Raw genomic sequence first — 13,498 nt, 5'->3', positions numbered from 1 at the left:
CAGCACTTTCATTGCCTGTTTTCTTTTCCTTCCTTGTTCTTTTGAGGTTTTTAAGAAGTGGAAGTTCATTTAGAAATGGCTTCGTTGGCTTTTGTTCCCCATTAGTTTATGTAACTTCAATTCGCGTGAGGTTGGACCAAAGTAGCCCAAGGATCTAATAAATTGTTAGGTATTAAGCACTGAGTATAAACCCAGGTCTACACGGGAAGATTTTTAAAAAGCGGTATAAGAGAACTCTCCCCAAGATTTCTTTTGGGGAGGTTAAAACCAATGCTGTTTGCTGCCCTTTCTTCAGCCCCTAGAACAATGCTGTCACACAGTTGGTACTCAGGATTCATTGAATGAATAAAAGTATCAATTAAAGGATGACAAATTTCTAAATAGGCTGATGGTGGTACTGGCAGTAATTATTAGTAGTTGGGAGAAATGAAACAAACTTTGGGAATGAGGTAGAGATCAGAGCTTCCAGGAAGAGGACTTCAGCTCGCTTTGAAGGACGTGAGGATTTAGATAGGTGAAGTACAGTGAGAGCATTCCAGGCTGGGCAAGCTGTGATCAGAGGCACAGAAGCAGGAAAGGAAACTTATCTGGTGCTAGTGCGGCACTAGAAGAACTTCCTGCCTGGAGCCTTGAGTGGTTGGGCGTGTTAAAGAGTAATAATAATGAATGGGTACACTTCCATCTTTTAGAGTGACTTAGTCTTTCTTATGTTTATAGTCCAGTCCCTAGATCAGTGCCTGACAGCTCATGGGTGTTCAGTAGATGTACTTTTTTTTTTTTTTTTAAGATTGTATTTATTTATTGGAGAGAGGGAGAGAGAGCACAAGCAGGGGTGGGGGTGGGGGGAGGAGCAGAGGAAGAAGCAGGCTCCCCACTGAGCAGGGAGCTCAACGCATTGCTTCATCCCAGGACTCTGGGATCATGACCTGAGCTGAAGGCAGACGCTTAACCGACTGAACCACCCAGGTGCCCCTCAATAGATGTACTTTGCATGCATCGGGTTTTGAATCTTCCCTGGATTACTTACATTTCTGCACTTCTGCTGTCTGAGAGATGAGAGAAAGACTATACAAGTTTGAGGGTGCCTATCTCTAATTAGTTGAATAATGTAGCATTGGGGGGTTTGCCAGAGATGCTTTAACCCCTAGTATATCCTGCTGAAGTGAGAAACTTTCAAATATCTCCCACCTTCAAGTACAGGTCAGATTACTCTTACTGCTCACACTCAAGAGACTGTTGAAATTTTGCTGAGGGTTTAGCTGCCATGTAGTTAAGCAAGACTAGGAAATTCTTGTTGACCACAGTGTTTTTACTTTTGGCCTCATGCTAAAATTTCCAGTCTCTGTCATAAAGTGTGCATGGTGTCTCCATTTCCTTGCATAAGAGAGCTGACTCCTGACTTGCTCTTGTGTCTCTTACGGAGATGGTAGGTGGCCTAAGAGCTGCCCTAGCCTCTCATCCCTGGGATTCCTAAGGGCAGGGAGGATCTGCAAGTGCTGGTTACACTAGGTGTGTCATTAATTAGAGGTGATTCTGGTTCAACCTAGTGAAAGATTCTGAGCAGATGACACTTTGTATTTAAATAGTCCCTAGGTCAGCATGTTTTCCCTTTTTAGGTTTGGAAATAGTAGAGGGTAGGTTCCCTATGCCCACACTCCCCACCTCTAAGTACCTTTAACAAGAGCTGTGGAATCATAGCTTCAGATCTGGCCTTTGCATTAGCTGCCATATCCTACCCTTGCTAGTAGTGCCAACCGCAACCTATGTTTGTCCAGCTGTTTGAGTGACCAAGTAAAGCTGGCAAGCATGGGAGCTTACAGCAGCAGTGGATATAAATGTTCTAAACCACATATGTGTTGGTCTTTTCATCTATTTATGACCCCCATCCCCAGTTCCACAAAGGTTTTGTGTTTATTCTTAAGCTACAAGATGCTCCCTCTCTCACCCCATCTCTTTACTCTTACACTTCTTGGGCTTAGGTCTTAACTTCTTAAAGCCCTCCCTAATGACCCTAATACACCCGGATCTCTCAGGCTTCTACTTCTTTGGAACGCATCATCTGGAGTGTACAGTAGCTCATTGGCTCATACTTTACTTGCCTAGCTTTCTTAGTTTATTGCTTTGGCCTGTCAGTATAACGTTTAGGTATAGTAACACTCACCAATTGAGAACGTACCCGAGAATCAGAAAGTCAGCAAAAACTTCAAGGAAAAAAAAGTTGGTAAAAACTTCATGTCTTTCTGACTTTCACTTACTTACTGCACATTAATTCAGATAATAGTATAATGTTCTGCAGTCATACTGCCTGAATTCACAGTGTACTCCCACCACGGACTAGCTGCTTGATTTTATACAAATTACTCAGCCACTTGGAGCCTCAATTTCTGCATCTGTAAAATGGGGACAGTATTGTTTGCATTATAGGTATCATCTTAGATACTGTGTGTAACATACTTCCACAGTTCCTGGCACATTGTAAATGCTCCCTGTTACCCATCCTCAGTTCAGTTCAGCACATACGGTTTTGCCATACCGCCCCTGCTGTGTGCAAAGTACCATGCCAGACGTATGATAAATGGTGTTCTTTCAACCTTGGGTATGTGTTTTCTGGCTATGGCAGATCAGAGACAGTAAATAAGGGAGAGGGCCTGCTTAGGTAGGCACATTAGTGCTGTTCATTTATCTAGTGTTTACCTGTCATCTACTTTGTGCCAGGCCGATTGCCAAATGCCCTGCAAAGTTCATCTCAGACCCAGCACATAGTAGGTACTTTATCGAAATTAGCCCCTCTCCTGAGACATGGTCTGTTTCCTTACAGCATTTATAACAGTATGTCTGTGTGACAGATTGACAAAATAAGAGACAGAAGAAGCAATTAAAATCTAGCATAATTTTTCCCACCAGTAATTTGAGACCATTAACATAGAAGTGCATAGCCCTGCACACTTGCTTAGGTCCTAGGCATCATGGTACTGTAGCTTAGTGCTCTAATTTCTGTTTATTATGACTCTTAGCCATGAGATACAGATTAAATTATGTTCAGTATAGCATGTTAATGAAAGTAGGAAAAACATATTTTAGTTTTTTATCCAAAATGATTCAAATATAATTTTTGTCACTTAAAAAGACAAGCAACAGATTATTTAGAAAGCATAGTTACCTGAAATGTCTAGTCCTAGAAAGGTTTCTGGATGGTGTGGATTTTGCTTTATGTAATAGGATCTCATTTTCTGATTGTTGAACAGTTGTGTGCCTTCAGTTGGTACCTTGGGACAGGCACTGTGTTAACTTCTTTTTAACTCATGGTATTTTTCAGCCTTGCACACAAATTCTCATGTAATGCAGAGTTTGATATGTTGATGGTCATACTGAAACTATGGATTTCTAAGAAATTCGGTATGAGAAGACGGTAAGATTTGGGTTAGAAGTGAGTTCTGTCAACGAAAGGGCAAACCTGAGAAAAGGAAATGTTACAAGAAAACATCATATATTAACTTAAAACTATATTGAATTACGAGCTAAATACTGGCATATGTGAACAATGTAAAGTTAAATGCATTCCTGAGGGTTCAGAAGCACAGAGAAACTGAACTAAAGGCTAGGATCGAGGAGTAGATTGTGTCATGGTTTAGGAGAATTCTGTACTTAATTTCTCAAGCATAAGAGTGAATAAGAAAATAAGCCAAGGAGGCTTACTGGAAATCGGAAAATTTATAGACAGTAGCAATAAATGTGGCTATAAATTACTTTTTACTCTACCTTTTGGGGTGGTCGAGGGAGACTATCCAGAAATAGCCACAGCTTTCCAAAAATATGAAATATTTTTTGAAATAAGGAATGAAGAATGAAAACTTTTGAAAAATGGACCCAACTTGGGGACATTGGGGACAATAAAAAGTTGTTCCAATGTTAGAAGATATGACAACTTATTCGTTGTTTTTTAAGAAAGATTCCTAATATTTATGTCAGGAATTCAGACTTAAAAAAAAAAAAAAAGAGGTGGTTAACATAACCATTCCATTAGAACGGTCCTTCATTCACCCCAAGAATGGATGTGTAGCTTGGAAACAGTAACAGCAAGATAGCTTTCCTCATGCTGCCCCTGTTACTTTTGTCCTCCCATGGTGGCAGATTGCTTTTGGATGTGCCTAATTGGAGCAAAATGATTTTAACATCCTAAGGAAGAGGACAGTGCTGACCAAGGACTGTAGAAGGTGTGGTCCTGAAGCAGGATCTCATGGACTTGTGTGATCTAAGTTCTCGTTCTTCCAAGCACATGCAACAAAGCAAAAACAAAACACAACTATCCATTAGGACAACAGTTTTCTAGATATCTCTTTTAAGTATGATTTTATTGGGAGCTATCCTTTTCCTTTATTTTGGCATTGCTGTGCATTTTTCCTTTCTTTAAAGCAGAACATGACTTTGTGTGGTTATTTTATATCTAAAAATAGTGTCCGATCTTAAACTGAGTAAGGCATGTACTTGTAGAAAAAGATAATTTAACAGAAGTTTGAAAAGTCAAACATCTTCCTCTTTCTGAATTCTCCAATTGAAGTTTAGTTTTTACTGTCTTAGTTACAAAAATTAGAGACTGGAAACAGTGAAACAGTCTTGTGGTCTTAAGAATTTGATTTGTATCCAGTTAGCTCCAGCATGTTCACTTGTCCTGGGAGATTATGGTCCCAGCGAAAGTTGCATCCTTGGCCGAAAAAAATCCCTTCAGAAGGTTCTTTTTTTCCTCTTGGTTTGTTCACCCAAACAGCTGTGAATTTTGGTTTGCAAAAAGGAAGTCAAGGCTATTTCTACCCTAGTTTTCAGGAGGGAAAGTAAATTACTGGGTTATATAGCCCAGAGACACCAAGGAAACCCCAAAAGTAGAGAGTTTGTTCTTGGAAATGTCAGGCTCTCCTGTGGGTAGGAACTTGGTCTCTTCTGGACAGCTCTCAGAAAATGTTCCCCACACTGATTTCCAAAAGATTACTGGGAGATTTTCTGTGGTATAGAAAATTATATTGTTACATTCATAGAACATCTTCAAATAACTTTGGTGTGGTTAGAGTTAATGGTAGTAATACTAGAAATTATATGTTATGGCTTCATATTTATCTTTTCTTAGTAATTTGTAGATCAAGTTTGTTTAGTTTACAAATCAAAAAGAGTTTTTAAAACAAGTCAGTTGTCTCTGCTTTACTTTGATGTTATTACCACTATTAAAAATGGTGGAGATGATCCAGGAAGTAGAACTGCCCCCTGGCTTGCCTAACTGGCGAGGGCTCAGCATGGCTGCTGAAGGTCAGGCTCTGACCCAACTCCGCCTTGTGAGTTAGGCAAGTTACATAACCTCTCTGAGCATCTGTATTTCATATGGATAATGGGCCTGGGATAGTATCTACTTCCTGAAGCAGCATCACATGAGCTAAAATATGGAAGGCACATAATGCCTGGCACATGCCAAGGACTTGGTAAACCTTGGCTGCTAAAATCATCTGATGGGAGCCCAGTGCTTGCCACCTTTGATTAAACTGGAATGATAATCCTGTTAAGGACATATTTTATACTGATGCCATTTAAAAATGTATAATAATTGATAGCAGAAGCTCCCAAACTTTTTAAATGTGAGTCCCATTTTTAGAAGCCTAAAAATGGTAACGGTGGCAAATTACAAACTGATACAGGTCCACAGTCTTTTGTCTGAAACCCTTGGATTTAGTATCCAAAATTTTGGGGTTGTTCGAGAGTCATAGCAAGCCCTTGGTGGAATCTGGGGTCAACACTCGGGAACGTTGTATTACTACAGTGAAATCTGTCAATCTTCACACAAAAGGGATAGGTATGAAGCAGCTTAGGACAGGTTTTGCACCTAAGCAAGTTTGCCCCTAACTTTTAAAAATTTATTCTCAGAGATTTTTGGATATCTGAATTGGATATCCAATATTGATATTATGGATCTCTGTATTTATTATAGAAAAATTGCTAGACACATGAAAGCACAAAGAAGAAAATAAAATCATCTGTAATTCCACCACCTAAAGGAATTAACTTGCAATTTTGGTGTACATTCTTTGGTCTTTTTTTTGTGCAATATATATATATATATTTTTTTAGCAGAAATGACATTGTTCTGTACATACTTTGTCCCAAAATTTCATTTAATATATTATAAACACTTTCCTATCATTTTCTCTTCAACCTCATTTTAATGAATAAGTGGTATTCCACAGTAGGTATGAACTGTAATTTATTTAATCGCTCCTCTGCCATTAGACATGAGTTAGTCTTTAGTTTTCTGCTATTGAAACAGCACTGGGATGTACTGCCTTGTATATAACATTTTGTGCACACTCATGCTAGTAACATTTTATATCCTCAGGATAGTAGATGTAATTTGAGTATTCAACCATTGCAAAGATCACATATGCAGTTGTATTTGAGGACTCTTACGATAATTCTAAGGCCCCTTACATCTCCTGGGTCCTTCTGGTTGGAAAGTAATGTACTGATCTATAGCTGCTAAATGCTGCTTATATTTAGAAAGTTACCTTTGTGCAGGCGTAGGATTTTTAATGGTCAAGTTGGGGCCTCTTGGGTCCTTCTTCAGAGGCTAATGTTTAGAAGAGGGCCATTAATAACACAAATGCATGGAGCAATATGCTCCAAGCAAAACGAGACAAAAGTCATTTTCTTTTGTTCTAGCTTTTATTATGGGAAATTCCAAACATACCCAAGTCAAGAGAGTAAGAAAATGAATCCTCATGTACCATATGTACTCTCAGACAATTACCAGCTTATGACCAATTTTGCTTCTTTTTATCAGGCCTCCAACTAAATTATTTTGAAGAGAATCCTATATATCTTATTACTTAGGTACATATCTTTAAAAGATAAGGACTCTTTAAATATTCACAATCCCATTATCACATCTAAAAAATGGCAATTCCTTAAAATCATCAAATGTTTAGTTACAGTTCAGATTTTCCATATTGTCTAAAATATTTTATATTTCACAGTTGGTTGTTCAAATCTGTATCCAAACAAGGCCCACACATTGTATTCATTCGCTATATCTCTCAGTCTCTTTAAATCTGTGGGTTTCATTTCATCTTTTCTCCAGTTCATTTGTTGAAGAAAAAAGGGTGTTGGCCCCATTTCCCACAGCCTGGGTTTTACTGATTGCATCTCTGAGGTATCATTTAACATGTTCATCTGTCCCTTGTATTTCCTATAAGCTGGAAATCAGATCTAGAGACTTGATCTCATTCAGGTTCAAAGTTTTTGGCAGGATTTCTTCCTGTGAGTGTTGTGTACTTCCTTTATGTAATCTTTCTTTTTCGTGATGTTGGGAGCCATTGGAGATCGTTGCCTAGATCTATGATTTAATTAAGAGTTGGCAAAATGGTGATATTTCATTTCTATTTTGCCTTCCTCACTTATTAACAGGAAGACTTTTTTTTTTTTTTTTTTTTTTTTTGGGGGGGGAGGGGAGAGAACGCAAGTGGGAGCAGGGCAGGGGCAGAGGGAGAGAGAGAGAGAGAGTCGTAAGCAGGCTCCATGCTCAGTGCGGAGCCCAACATGGGGCTTGATGATCTCATGACCCTGAGATCATTACCTGAGCCTGAATCAAGAGTCAGACACTTAACTAACTGAGCCACCCAGGTACCCCTAAAAATAACCTTTTAAAAATGTGTTCTGAAACACTTAGACTGACAGTTTTACTTTACTGTGGAAAGCAGTTGAATTGGTTTATAATGGAGAGGTGTTGTGTGTGTTTGTGTATTTTACTTGAATGATATTTCTACTCAGAGTCCCCCAGTTTGTGCTGGTTCATCTGGCCATTTGCCAGTCAAGTGTTCTGATCTTTGAGAGTGTAGATTAGTTCATCCAGCTTCTAATCTTTTTTTTAAGTTTCATGCTGGCCGTGGATGGCCCTATAGAAGACAAAGCTTTAAAAAAGATGCCCTAGGGACTTGAGTAATCAAAGGTTGCACTTTGGGAAGACCAGTTTTAAATGGTGTTTTCCCACCAGCTTTATGGGTTGGCTCTAGGTAAGAAGCTAGGTGTGTCAAGCTGAGTTGTTGCTTAGATTACTCAGTCTCATTTGTTACTCTTAATATGTTTCATGGTGTTGCACTTTTTACATGAACTTTGAAGAATCCACTGAATTGTCTTTTATTAAGTATACTAAGCGCATTTCTCTGTGTACTTATTGTAGATTTCTGTTATTGCATTGGGAGTTCCCATTCACAGCTCTGATTTTGAGTTCCTATTCTGACATCTGCGTATTTTCTTTGCTTGGTTTGGAGCTCAACTATAAACAAAAGCATTTCTTTTATTATATTTTATTCATTGGTTTTATATATTGGGCGTAGGGGTGGGCTGTTCAGGTGTGGGTCCCTCTGCCTTGGCCCACATCCCCCTATGACCAGCCATACAAATGCTACATTATAGAGTCAATTTAAAAGTGATAAAGGAAGCGCGTGGAACCATTTGGTTTTTTCTTTTTGACAGGTGTTGGGACAGTCAGCATACTACTTTAGAGAGATTTTTGCCTCTGTTAGGCAATGGCAGCATCCAGCGCCATTATACTGACTGATTCCCTGGCACTTTCACGTTGGGCTCTCAGATTCCTTAAAGAGCATTTTCATTAGTTAAGATGAAAAATGAAAATAAAAGTAAGAGAAACAAACTGAACTTCTTTACTCAGAAAGGAAAATGTATCTTAAAGCACTTGAGCTCCATTGTGCCAAGCAGTTTTCAACTCCGTGGGGTTGGACAGTGCGTGGTTCTTGCAAGACTGAGGCTGAGGCTCTGTCTCCGTGTCATGATTACAGTGCATGCTTATCCCTGCCAGTGGTGACTAGAGGCAGCGTGATGTGTCGGGTCAGTCAAGCCTTTTACTGTGCCTGGAAAATCAGCTCCAAATGTATGTCCCACTGGTGATACCGGTAGTCAGCATTCGTTGAACATTCACTGATACTGGAGTAATAGCATTGATTTTTACGTTTGGAAGGCATTATCAAGTGCTTGTCTTTACTAGAATTAAGAAAGTAAAATTTTTTATTGTCCATCCTGTTGCGCATTTTGTGACTTTCGGCTTTGCACATGTACGGTTAGATCTCCTAATTACAGTAGTTTTCAGTCATAGCAAAAGTTTAAAATCTCAGGGATTTAGATTTTTTAAAGGAACATTCTGTTTTTAAGAATTGGAACGTCTCTATTCTTATGTGTGAAAGGTAGATAAAGGGGTACTGTTACTTGAGGTTATCAGCTATCATAGAAAACACAAGCTAGTTTATTTGGAGGTGGTACTTTATTTAACCTCAGAAAGAGCCTTCTTAAAGGGGGTTTCTGCCTGTGTCACAGCCCTTCTTGTCTGAGTGAACCAACCTGTCAGACTTTGTTTTCCTTTCACCTGAGTAAGCATTCATTGTGATTTTCCTTTGTTTCCTTTGAACACAATCCATTTCTCGAGTTATTTTACCTTTTGAATCACAGTCAAGACCCACTCAAAAGAAGTTCAGTGACCAGGAAAGCTTACAAAACAGAGCAGTTCAGGGCTGTTTATGTGAATCATTGGAAGATTCTTAGGCTTTCTTGTGTTTGTTTTTAGATCTTAGCTCTTCTCTGGGCCTGGAGAGGAACCCCAGTCCTGGCTTGGTTTGTAACTCTCCGGTGCATTGTTCCCTGCTCTTCCTCTGATGCAGTTTGATAAAGTCTGTGCATTGATTGACTCTTATTCTTATCCTGTTTGGGTCCAGCTACCTGATTCTTGCTTCCTGAGGTTGTCCCACTGCCATGATAAAATTTGCAGAAGCCAGCCCACATTGCAGTATCTGGGGTAGTCAGCTCACAGGTTAATCCCCAGCAGCTCAGGGTTGTTGCTGTAGATTGCATTGTAGGCGGGTATGTACATGTGTATTTGGGAGAGGGATAAGTTTCACTTCTTGAGCACTTCGTACTTTGCTTTGTGCCAAGAACTTCATATCTATATTTTCTCAGTTTACCTTTATAATATGCCTAGTAGATAATTATCATTATTCCCATTTTGAAGATGAAGAAGCAAACGTTCCGAGACAGGTTAAAGTGACGAGCACAGGGCCACACAGAGGGGTGCAGAGCCTGGAGTCTCTCTGGCTCCCAAACTGTTGCTTGCTTAGCGCTCCATGTGACCACTGGGAGAGTTCAGTTTCTTTGGAGGAGATCACATAGTATATGCTTAGGTAATATTTTACCGAAAAAGATGAATTAGGGGTTTATTTATTTTAATATAATAGTTGTTTTTATAACACTTACTTTGTGCCATACACTCTCCTAAGCCCTTTACAAATATTGACTCCTTTTGTTCTCATGACAACTCTTTGGGAAAGGCACTAGTATCTTTGCCATTTTATTGATGAGAAAACTGAAGCACAGAGAGGTCACATAACTTGCCCCAGGTAGTAAGTTAGGAAGTGGTAGAGCTTGGTTTTGAACTCAGGTAGACTGGCTCTGGAATCCTTGCCCCTTAGTTTTTATGCAACTGGGGATTCTTCCTTTTATCTAAGAATGTAACACAAAACCCTTTTGGAACACTTTGACTACATAAAGTGAGAGACTTACTTAAAAACAACACCACCACCAAACCATTGGCAATTTCCCTGGAAATAGGAAAATTAGATGAGGGGAATGTCTTTAAACTTAGGCCAAATAATATATTAGTTTAGAGGATATAGGGGAATGCCCCGCAGCTCACGAAGAGGTAAAAGCTTCCCATATTGCTTCTTTCAAACTTTTCTTCTAGAAAATTCCCATCTTCCTCTCAGGCAGGTTAATGTGTTCATGAATTTCATCTGGGAGAAAATTCAGCCTTCCCCGCCCTCCCCTTCCCCAAGTTCAAAGTGATAAAGATTTGTTTTGGACACATGACTGCCAGATGTCCCACCAAGGCCAAAGTGTGTGCAGGGGAAGTAAATCTAAACAATTGGCAAGAAACCAGAGGCCTGTGTATTTGAAGTTATTTCAAACTCTTTCTATCCACTCTGGAACTTTTAACAGTTCTCTCCACTCCTCCTACCTCATTAGTGATTTATGACCAAATATTTTATCTCAAATAATAATTAGTTTGTCCATAAAATGATTTTCAGAGAATATCATCTGGCCAGTTCAAATGAGCGTTGATCCTAGTTTGAAGCCTGGGCTGGGAATAGGAGATGTTAGTTTCCATAATTCTTTAATCTTCGTAGTCCTGTGATAGAGGTATTAGTGACCACTTTACTGATGAGATTCAGAGAGGTTAAATGACTTGACCAGGACTAAGGTTTTCCATTTGGGCCTTTAGAGTTTATTTTGTGTGGAGATCATGGCTACCAGAAAGACAGACGTCTGAGTCCCCAGCTTGTAGAAGTAGAAGGGAAATACAGTATTCTATGTCCTAAACAGCTCTGAAAACACCTATGTCCTATGTGCTTAACAGCAATAAACGAGGTCTGTTACTTTTTACCTACAAATGCAAATACCTCAGATACTGAAATTGGCAGAGATTCCAGATTTGCTACTTTTTAATCTATTGCTATCTCCATAATTGTATGTTTAAGACCTAGCTGGAGAATAGTTTTCTTGCTAGTCACTCACTCATCAGTAGCCCTTTTACCATCTTTAGTAGACCCAGAGCAGACTTTCAAAAAGGTTTTTAAGTAAATGATCAGCACTTAGTGCTTTATTTTAAAGTTTAACTGTTTGGTTCGTTTTTTAATTAAAATTTTTTTTAATTTTATTTATTTTTTAAGATTTTATTTATTTGAGAGAGAGTGTGTGCACGTGCGCGCGCCCACGCGAATAGGGGGAGGGGGCAGAGGGGGAGAGAGAATCTTACGCAGGCTCCATGCCTAGCATAGATCTCAACGCAGGGCTGGATCTCATGACCCTGAGATCGTGACCTGAGCTGAAATCAAGAGTTGGTGCTTAACCGACTGAGCCACCCAGGTGCCCCACCACCCAATGGTGGTGGTGGTGGTAGTGGTTGTTTTTAAAGAAAGAGTGTGTAAGAAAATAGGATCCAGTACTTTTACTTATTATGCTTCGTCAATCAAATTGATAGAGCTTTTTCTTAATGTCTTTTCTTTACACATTATGATCTTAGATGCATTATCTTCAGTTACCATCACTTCTGCTTACCTCTCTTTAATATTTACTTCTCTTTAATATTTACTCTTTTGTGAATTGTATCATTAATTTACAGAGAGAACTGATGAAAATTGCAGCCCAGCTATACTTTAGCTTCTGCTCATTCAGTTGGCAGGTGTTTATGAAGATCTAATTCTTTTGAGTGAGTTTTCATAATCATTTAAAAATACCTATGTTTGCTGAAAGGAATGTGTATGTAATTGTAAATTTTGTACAAGCTGCTGGTACTAACAAGTGATCTAGTAGAAGCTAAACCCAAGATTTATTTCGTGTTTGTGTTGGGGGTGGGGGCAAGGTCCCGTTGTAATGTATAAAATTGATTGCTTATAACTTGCGTGTTTTTTATCTTGATATTGTTGCTTTCCAACTGGCTTATTGTAGGCCTTGGCTATCATTCTTAAAAACCAATTTACCCATACGCCACTTCTTTAGAAGTCAAATCACCAGGTAGAAATAGACTTTTTTGGTGGAAAGAATCAGCTGTGAGTTGAGACCACAAGTCTGGGTCTCTGAAAAAATATGAATATTATCTAAAAACATAATGACCACCGTTTACTTTATTTATATCTATGTACACACATAATTTTTTTGACTGCTTTCCTATTGCTAAGGTGTTAGCTGATTTTCTTTTGGCGATGAAATAATGAGGTTATTGGAGTCAGCATATGGTGAATCTGGCTGGCATCGGGTTTCCTCATTACCAGGTACTAGGGACTTGTGAGATTTTGACACCAATAGGCTTAACCTGTTGCTTTTTATCATTGTTTTAATTGTGATTCACTTTTTTTTTTTTAAGATTTACTTATTAGAGAGAGAGGGAATGAGCATGAATGGGGGAGGGGCAGAGAGAGAGAGAGAGGGAGAGAGAGAATCTCAAGCTGACTCCTGCTGAGTGTGGAGCCTGATGTGGGGCTCAATCCCATGACCCTGAGATGATGACCTTAGCCAAAACCAAGAGCCAGCCAATCAACCAACTGAGCCACCGAGGTGCCCCTTGATTCACATTTGTTTTAACCTCTTTGTTTCTCAATGCACACTTAGTATTTATTCTTAGAAGTTGGGATTGGTCTTTGGGTTCATGTGCTGTCTGGGTTTGAGTGGAACAAAATCTAAGTCTTGTCTCTCCGTCCTTCATGGATTTTGATTTTAGCCTTTTATACTTTGTTGTAGATACCTGGACAAAACCTGTAAATTAAGCTGTAAGTTCTTCTTGTCCGTAGAGTTTCAGCTTGGTCTAGGCCTGTCTAGATCCCTGGGATCTGGAAAGTATATAAGTCTCCTAATTTTATCCTCTAGTCTCTCCATGTGTGAACTCTGAAGGAAAGAGGACATGGGC

The 13,498-nt window shown here is 39.2% G+C and overlaps 1 protein-coding gene across 3 annotated transcripts in view; it reads left to right on the top strand.

Moving 5' to 3' along the window:
* Window positions 1-13,498, top strand: part of ANKS1A (ankyrin repeat and sterile alpha motif domain containing 1A) — a 177,570-nt gene that overhangs the window by 1,122 nt on the left and 162,950 nt on the right. The window lies entirely within an intron of this gene.

The sequence above is a fragment of the Ursus maritimus genome, unplaced genomic scaffold, assembly GCF_017311325.1.
Source record: "Ursus maritimus isolate PB19 unplaced genomic scaffold, ASM1731132v1 scaffold_30, whole genome shotgun sequence".
Classification (NCBI taxonomy): domain Eukaryota; kingdom Metazoa; phylum Chordata; class Mammalia; order Carnivora; family Ursidae; genus Ursus; species Ursus maritimus.
Note: the sequence above shows the minus strand (reverse complement) of the source record. Positions and strands in the feature narration are given on the sequence as shown.